The sequence below is a fragment of the Halichoeres trimaculatus genome, unplaced genomic scaffold (assembly GCF_033239565.1).
Source record: "Halichoeres trimaculatus isolate MK-OKI-2021-1 unplaced genomic scaffold, fHalTri1.1 fHalTri1_scaffold_22, whole genome shotgun sequence".
Lineage (NCBI taxonomy): Eukaryota > Metazoa > Chordata > Actinopteri > Labriformes > Labridae > Halichoeres > Halichoeres trimaculatus.
Genome location: NW_027437200.1, coordinates 18022172 through 18031807, shown reverse-complemented (window position 1 = coordinate 18031807; position 9636 = coordinate 18022172). Strand labels below are relative to the sequence as shown.

The window sequence follows — 9636 nt, the reverse complement described above, 5'->3', positions numbered from 1 at the left end:
TATTGTTGTTTTCATGCAACACTTTAGTCTTAGACTGTCTGCTACAACTTGGTGTTAGTTGCAGGTTTGTACGATAACTTGTTTCCTGACAGTGTTGAAAACTATGATGACCCAGTACATATTTCATTTTCTGGATCTTAGTATCCAGAATATTGCCAGGATCTGGATCGTACTTATACATCTGCCAGAAATTATGTTGACCTTGTCTTGTTTTTTTTTGCAAAGCAATCCGACCATTTATGGTGAAGATATACACATATGGTGAAAACAGCCCTATCTCACAATGATAAAGAATCCTTCTAAAAAAAAAAACCTGGATCCAGACAGTGATCCAGATCAACTCCAAAATTGAATTACTTTTTCTTTATCCCATTTTGAACATTTCCTGAAAATTTCATCAAGATCCATTTGTTAAAGACAGACAGACGAACTCCCAAAAACATAACCTCCTTGGTGGAGGTAATAAGTGTAGTAGCTGTCATGGACCATGAGAACAGAGAAGAAGTGGCGCCACACTCTGATGCTGGTGTTGTGGACTCTGAGTGGAAGCACACCCAGTGGCACATGTTTATGTATGCAGGTTGCATGTAAAGCCATGTTAAAGGCTAGGAATACAAACATCCTGAGCACAGGGTCTTTGTATATAGACATACGCACCTCTTTGGTCACTGCTATTACCACCTAATGGCTCGCTGGCTGTGGATTTATAGTTATGTGCTCCTCTGTCTGTGCAGCCTGTCCCTTCATGGATCAATGCATCAAAGCCCGCTGCTTTGAATACCAAACAAGGCTTTGGCTTGCACCTCCAGCGCCGCTGTGCCGAGCAGATTGCACATGGTCACTCTCGCACAGAAATGCCTTCTTCCCCCCCACCCCCTCCTCGAGCAGCCTGAGAAGCACTGTGGTGCTGTTTAATAGCAGCCCCAGCCGTCCTCTCCTGGCGCAGCACGCGGCAGCGCTCCCCGCGCTCCCACATGCAAAATTTATGACTGCAGCGAAAAACACAAAAGAAGAAGAGCGGGGATCCAGTTCTGTCTCACAGAGCAGATATAGGTTTTCAAATCCCACACTCCTATACCCCGAGACATTGTTCAGCTGTGTGACAGAGGCAGGAGGAGGGAGAGGGAAAAGATTAAAGTGTGCCTGTCGAGCACGTGTCTATTTTCATCCCGCTCTACAGAGTATAAGAGTTTCTTTCTTATTACAGTCAGAGGAGAGAAAGCTCACTCCCCACCACAACTGGGCCGCCTGTAAATCTGCAGAGGAGGCTCCCGGATCGGCGTACCTGTGGGAACAGGAGGAGGTGGGATTCGTTTTTCTGGAGCTGTGTGTTCTTTGCATGGTGCAGGAAATCTGAATATTACCTCCTGCTCTTTTTTTTTTTAACTTTGCATTTGCATCATCAGTTATCAGCATGCACACAGCCACAAACAGCAAACAATCAAAAAGACAGAAATGACCATGTCTGAATCAGATGCTGGCCTACAAGTCAGACGTCTGAGTAAGGAGAAGTCGTTGAAGGTGAAATAGATTGAAAAAGAAAAAGAAATCTTAAGAGTAAGTCTGTCATGCTTTAAGGGTTTTGTTACAGTTAACAACAATGTCCAGAAGAGACATTTTAGCTTGATTGCAGCTGTTGGTCCAGCTACCTTTGCAGTCTCTCTCATACTACTCAACTGAATTATAGAATAGAATAGAATAGAATAGAATAGAATAGAATAAAAAACACTTTCTTTATCCCTGAGGGGAAATTCAGGAGGATTCACAGCAACAATCAAGAAAAAAAAGTAAGATATAGGTATAGTTAAAGAAAGTGCAAAAAGGTCCATAAGAAAATAGATGCTAACAGCTTGTCCATCATTGTCCAGTTCAGCCAGCCTCCACCTCCACAGCGTCCAGGACTGAGCTTCTTCAGCAGTCTGTTCAGTCTCTGTCTCCTGGATCCTGTCGGGGATCATCTGGCCTTGCACCAGTTAGCATTGACATGCTACAGGCTACTAAAAGCTAATTTCACATGCAAACAATACAGCTATGGTTACATGTAGGATCTCCAGACAAACACAGGAGCAAAAGTAGTAAAAAATATCACTGAAGACAAAATCAGTTTGGTGTCTGTGACCAACAAATAAGACATACAAAGTAATGATCCACTCCAAATACAAAGATGATGAAAAAGAGATGAAAAAATTACAAGAAAAATTACAAGACATGATTATTGACTTCCAGAGGAATTTCATCAAAATCAGAGGTTGTTTGTCTGAGGAAAATGAGGTGTTTCAATGTTGACAAAAAGCTTCTGAAAATGTTTTATTCTTCTTTTATCAAGTCCATTTTAACCTTTGCAATGATCTGTTTGATCGGTAACTTTAGCATTACAAACAAAAACAGGCTGAGGAATAATGTTCAACTTTGTCAAAAAACCATCGACTTAAGTCGCAATGATCTTGACTCTGTTTTTAAAACTAGAGTCACTCAGAGCGCAAGGGTCATTCTGAATAAAAAACCCTTCCAGCTTCTCCTGTCTAGGAGAAGAGACACTTTTATCTGCAAGGCCAAATCAAAATCATTGGTGCCTGTGGCCATCAGTTTTTTGAACAGGTTGTAGACAGGCCAGGTTAAAATGAAGCACCAGTGATACACAATTCAATAAGTACAAAAATATGGGTCAAATTTTATCAAATTTAATTTAATTTTATTGATTTTATAAACTTGAACAAACCTAGGTTGAGTTCATCTTTTTCAACATGGTTTCTGTTTTCAATAGGCTTCAAAACTGTGCCTCAGAAACTAATGGATGACATCACAACACTACCCCAATATATTGTCAAGTCTATGGTCTACCAATCTTCAGTCCAGTTCAGATCTGGATGTGAGTTGGGTTTCTTTTTTATGATCTTCATGCTTTATGTCTTTGTTATCACATGAATGAACACACCCCTAAAACAACAACCTTGACCTTTCTGTCGACCTTTACTTAAAATCGATTAAGTACTTTGTCTGTGACATTCCCTCCTATTTTAAATGCATCCAAGAAAAAACAAATCGTCATAGTTTCTGGCAGGCCTCCTAAAAATCTCCATTAATCTTAACTCCAGAGTTATTTGGGATCCTCTCCCATCTCACAGTGATAGTTTGCATTTCCTCTGGCAGGGAAAATAGCTTTTTAAAATTGCCGTGATGTGGCAACAAATCACATGGTGACATCACAGAAAAGAGGTCAAAATCAATCAGCCGCCCAGTGGCCTTTGACATTCAATAAACGTCAGCATGTATTTATACGCGTCCTTTCAACCGCTAGCTAAAATAACAGGCCGCAGATGACAAAATATGATAACAATTAGACAGGGCCGCGGCGCGAAGGCTCCCCTCACATCTGCACGGATCACTGCCTAAATCACAGGCATGGTGGGAAATAGAAAGAAACAGAGTGCAGAGAGGCAGAGAGAAGGAGAGGAATCATCACGTTAATGTGGTCATTTACCAGAAAGCATCGCTCTGCCCACACAAACCCAAATGCCACCATCTAAATCCAGCCTTAATTAGGCCCGGCGCTGAACGGAGCGGACAGGAGGCTGAGGGGACTAACAATATTGGTTGTTTACAATAACATCAAGCGCCTTGTTATGGCGAGTGTGTGACAGGGTGATAAGGTCACACATGGGACTCCATTATAGCCAAGTAGATTCAGCTTTATCGGCTAAAATTGATCCCACCAACCTTCAGCTCGTCTGTGTTTCCTCCAGAGGAGGGCAGCTTTAAGGTGTTTTGTAAAGCCTCATTTAAAATCCATTGTTGGTCCGTGAATCAATGCTGCGTCGCTTATTGGAAAACGGCTTCATATAAGGGAGGAAATATGACGTGGAATCTCATAAGCCGGCTTCGGTTTGGGAGTATATCGTGCATAATTCATGTCACAGTGAGTGGAAACTGCAGCGACATTCAAAGACAACAGGGAGAACATGGTGTATGTGTTGGTAGCAGATAATGGCCGGTGTCCGGTACGTTTGACTTGATTCATATTCAGTTCGGCTCCCCTGCCCTTCCACAGGTGCAGAAATAACAACCCCATGAATGTCTTAATGGGCATTTTCAGCACACTCTGCCCTCCCCCCTTCCCCCGCCTTTGATTGATTGTTTTAATTTAAAATAACCCCAGTTATCTATTTATTTTTGGCTTATTTACTTCACTGAAAGGGCTCCTGCCAGGTCGAGGAATTCCAATTTCCAGAGTTGCTCGCCACCAAAAATTGCAGAATGAGTCTAATAATGGCCTTTCGCTCTATCAGCCTCACCTCCCCTTCTCCTGACATTTTTTTCTTTTTCTTTTTTTTACCTTTAGCTTCTGCAGTCAGTCAGTCATTGTATTCTTCAGAGCGAGGAGATAGGTCAAATAGACAGACATTTGGCATTTCATGTGAGGAAATGTGCTGAAGTCCAAAGATTAAGTTGGCCGTTCACCTGTCTCCGTTTGGGTGGAGAAATGTATTCAGCTGTACAAATGCGAGTATCAGGTCACTGCTCCCTCCAAGTTTTGTTAATGGGAATGTATAATGTGAACAAACTCAATATATGACATTAAAGCTCCTCTGATCTGAAAGGTGAGGTTCAGAATCAGCTTGTTCCTGCTCCAGTGCTGTACAGTTAGATTTTTTTGACTTTAGAGTCTCTTACAAAAGCAACTTTAAGCAAATAACCTGATCAATTCTGCCTATAAGTCCAAAGGTATTTGAATGTGTGATTGGGTTGTAAGAATTTGGCACTAGGAGTAGATACTTTGAGAAACATAGCTGTTGTATAGATAGAATAGATAGATAGATATAATATTCCAGTCTCTGGTCTACATGCGCTGCTGAAAGCAAACAGAATAGTCAATGGGGCACACGGAGCAAAATGTAAACATCACTTGATTTATCAAAGTTACGTCCTACGTCATATCTGAGAATGCGCAGAAAGAACGCACCTCGACAACTTTCAGTTTGAGTGGATACATGGTACCTCAATCGGTTTGGGGAAAAGGAATATTCCACCCCTGTGAAACCGATTAAATGTCCATTCGGATCGGCACTTTTCTTAGTGAATACAAAGATTAAATTTTCTTTCCGTTCAAGCAAATAAACCGAATGCAAATGGAATATTTGGGTCCATGTATACGTGGCTAGTGTTGCAGTGCTCACGATGACATGCCACTACAGTGTAGAGTCGTCAGCGTAGAGTCGTCTTTGTAGAGTCATTAGCGTAGAGTCACCAGCATAAAGTCATCAGTGTAGAGTTATCAGCGTAAAGTTGTCAGCGTAGCGTAATCAGCGTAGAGTCGTCAGCATAAAGTCATCAGTGTAGAGTTATCAGCGTAAAGTTGTCAGTGTGGAGTCGTCTGCATAGAGTCGTCAGCGTACTCATCTTCGTAGAGTCATCAGCGTAGAGTCGTCAGCATAAAGTCATCAGTGTAGAGTTATCAGCGTAAAGTTGTCTGCGTAGAGTCGTCTGCGTAGAGTCATCTTTGTAGAGATATAAACAGGCTTAACTGAGAAACAAACCAAGAATTTACCCTCAGATACAAGTTTTCGTTATTACTGTAGTATTAGCTTTTTATAGTCCTGTCTTTATTACGGAAAAATTGAGCCATTGATGAACATTCATCGTCATTGTTTTTTTTTAATGAAATTAATGCTAGCGTAAGTGTAGAAAGTAGTTAGTTCCATATTACCCTCACTAGTCGCTCAGGGGGAAAATATTTAAAAAATGTGGTTTAACTGTGAAAATATTCTAAAACTACATAACTTCTTTTTCAAAGAATTAGCCACACGCAAGCAAGCAGAAGAGTTAGCAAATAGCATGCAACAAGAAGCTTAAAACAGGGACTCAAATGACAAGATTCGCAGAAGTTGTTGACAACACAGCTAGCTATATTAACATGGGGATGAAAATTAGCAATTTAAAAAAGACAAGTTTTAGTGTTTAGGCTAGTGGCATGTTAACTTTAGAAGTCTTACAGAAAGCCAGCTATGCTTAAATTATTGCAAATGTTGAAGCCAAAGGACATCATTACAAAAATTAAGTTGTAACAAACAAAGCTAGCTATATAAAAGCGTGAGGAAAATTTAGAAACTAGCTTGTGTATTAAATGGCCTAGCCAGCCAAATGCTAACCAAGAATAGTTTGTTGAAGAAGTACTAGCCACCATACAAAGATAAATTTGGTTTAAATGTATCATTGGTAAGAAAATGAATGCTAATGCTCATGCTAATTTTGCTCTTTTCCAGTTTGATGTCTCAGCATCTTTTAGCTAGCACATCTAAATCTTGGTGTAATGTAGCATTAAATCTTGGTAGCTTTGTTTACTTAAGTGGTTTTTACTACTAGTAGCATGACATCACCTCTGATATGTTCTTTTTACAGCAGTGTTCTCAATTTGTATTAGTTTATTTACAATTTTATGAAGCCATTACATTTGAATCAATTCTAAAGCTCTTTTTTCCATCCCACAGATCTGCTGTCTGCGGAAACGTGTCCTTCTGATGCTTTCCTGCCCTGCAATTATTCCCATCCAGCCTGCTAAACAGTCTCAGGGACCCTAAGAAATGTAATTTCCAGGAGACGCCCCAAGAGTCCCGGCTAGCTTGTGGGAATTGGTAAACACACAGAACAAGCGGAGTCCCTGAGGCCCTGCAGTGCCTAAGAGAAAGGGTAAGTGAGTGTGGATAACACTGCTATCAAACACCGAGACAGCACAGTGGGCCAGAAAGAGACTTAAACTCGTTACAGCTTAGGAAGGCTGGGCCCACACGTTGGGTTATAGTTATCAACTTATCGCTGAGAAAATTCACATTGGGTGCTTTCAGTGTTCACAGTAATCCTGCAGTATATCAGGGGCACTGCTTTGAACCTTGTAGCGCTTGTATTAGATTGTGATGTTGTTTATTGCAGCTGGAGAGTCAAACGGAAAACAAGAATTAGTTTGAGAGTACACACGGTGCATTTCCAGTTAAGCTGTGATGCTTCATTTATTTTATCTATCAAATCCATTTATCTCTTTAATAACAGATGCAGATGAAGAGGCGAAGATTAAAGGACATCTCAATCTTAGAAGCAGGGGTGTTTAAGCCTTGAGCCAATAAGGTTGCATTAAAGGGTCTGAGAGTCAATACCACAGAGGTGATTTTATGTTGTGTGTATGGTGTGTATATTTCTGCTCGCCAAACGATTTTCAATTTCCCCAGGTTCAAAGATCACAAAATAAGATTTGAAACCAATTTACGGAGTTTCCACCTGTTCTCTTATAAAATAGGTCAGGAACACTGCGCGAGGCAAATGAAAGGGATCTGAAATCCTTTATTAAAGCAGAAATATATGGGCTAATTGGCAACTTTCAAAAGACTTCAGAGGTGCTTGCATTTTAATGAATGTACAGAATACTAATGTAATGCTAATTACAGATGAAGAAAGTTAAATCTCACTCTAATCAGTTAGATGCTTTGTATCCTAGACATCACAGTTGCAAATTTTAGTATTACAAGGTCCACTGAAGCTACATTTAGCACGCTGGTGAATAAGAAAGGGAAAGGAGTCGTACGCAGTGATTCTCATTATGAGTTCAAACAATTTTTAGAGATGCAATCAAAGTCTTAGAGAAGGATTCCTCAAACTGTCAAAACATCACATTTGGTGCTTCTGCTTTAGGTGATAGATGTGATAAAATTCAATGATACAAACAAATATATAAATAAAAGCTAGAGGTAAAAAGCAACACTGTTAACCAGCTTCTTTATCTCCTTTAGTCGAGATCTTTGTGTATTTGGTTTAATTGAAAAAAAGGATTCAGTCGCGACCACTTTTATCAAGTAATTAACTAGCAAAGCACTCAGAGAGCACAGACCTCCGCCAAGAATATTGTGATTGTCACGTCACACTTTAGTCCTACTTTAATGTTATACTCCCTTTCAGCAGACTGTCTGCTACAGTTTGGTGTTAGCTGCAGGTTTGTACAATAATTTGTTTCCTGACAGTGTTGAAAATCTTTTTATCCAGAATATATCCAGGATCTGGATCGTACTTTCACATCTGTCAGAAATTATGGTGACCTTGTCTTGTATTGTTTTGCAAAGCAATCCGACCATTTAAAATCTGGTAGTACGTCTCTGTTCTAGGAGCTTCCTTGCCTTTCAAGTGCCTATGTGGAATGCCAAAGTCAGAGGTGGGAAGAGCACACCTCACCTCTCTTTATAATTAAGGGTATGGCTCTTTTCTGGGAACTCCCTGCCCTCCAACCTGCCTATGTAGAATGCTAAAGCCAGGAAAGCACCCTCCCTTTCTCTTTCACATGCATACAGGAAAAGCAAAGGCAGAACAGTAGCAAAGACCCTAGGGGTAAAACAGAGTGAGCATCAGTGAGGATACATATTACACTACAAAATCAGACACATTTTAAGATGAGTTTCAAAGTGGTTTTCAGGGTGAACTGCAAAAGTAGATGAGCTTAAGAAGTTTAAATGGATGCCTGTTTCCGATGGTATCCCTGCCTTCCACATGCTTTTATGGAATATTAAAGCTTCAGACGGGAGAACACACATCCCCTTTTTTAAAATCTGGTGGTACAGCTCTATTTTGGGAGCTCCCTGCCTTTCCATGTGCCTATGTGGAAAGCCAAAGTCAGGAATGGGAAGGGCATCCTTTCTTTCTTTTTTCGTGTTTATGCATGAGAAGCCAAGGTAGGGAGAGTAGCAGCAAATACCTTCATGGGTACAGAACAGAGAGGGCATCAGCGACAATACATATAACCTGGATAAAATTAGACACAGATTAAAAAGCAAAACAGTTTGCCTGGGGAAGCTGTTTAAATCTTGCTATTTGCCACTTAACTGTTGTTAAGAGGGGCTGATGTTCTGCCCGCCAGTAGAGATGAGAAATGCGACTGTGGGCTTAATCATCATGAATGCAGTTTTAGCTGCTAAATATTGCAACTAATAAGATTCCATTTGATACACCAAACCTCCTCTCTTTAAATTGTACACATCATTTCAAAGAATGACAAGAGGCGAGTGAGAAAACAAAACAAAGGTCACAGGATGGTTATTTCAGTAAGGTCATCAGTATATGAAATGTGCATTAACCTTTGATAACACCCTTGAAATGTCAGTAATATATAGTCTCCGCCGCCATTCAGCATTGATTATCTACCATTTTATTAGTAATATCGCAGCACAGGCTCCCCTTTAATGAAAACTTTAAAGTCAGGTATCTTGCAATTGTGACAAATGATTTGTTTAAGCTCCAGAGACAGTCCCTTAAGAAGAAGTGTTTTTATTCTCTAACATTCACACGTTTTTGTACAAACTGTTGCTCTATGCAATCCCTATAGGAAATTTCACCCTCATGTATGTACAGTATGCTAACACACTTTGAGCTTCTGTAACTCAGAATCCTCTCAGCTGTTCTCAGCCCCTGCTTTTATTTCAGCTGTGACCATTTCCTCAGAGTTTTAACCCAGAAGAAGCGCCGCTGCTCCGTAAATGAGCTCCCCGTGGCCGCATGTTTGAAATAAACAGGACAACACAACCGGCAAAGACGAGCAGAGAAAACAAAAATAACACATCTCAGCGTTTCTAGCTAACGTTATATCCTCAGCATTTAATAAGGAAC

The 9636-nt window shown here is 40.4% G+C and overlaps 1 long non-coding RNA gene across 1 annotated transcript; it reads left to right on the top strand.

The window, feature by feature from the left end:
- The first annotated feature begins 1211 nt into the window (after positions 1 to 1211).
- Positions 1212 to 7071, top strand: LOC141811067 (uncharacterized). The gene is made up of 3 exons (XR_012600145.1): positions 1212 to 1303; positions 6486 to 6684; positions 7042 to 7071. It is a non-coding gene; the product is annotated as an uncharacterized LOC141811067 (long non-coding RNA).
- The last annotated feature ends 2565 nt before the right edge of the window (positions 7072 to 9636 follow it).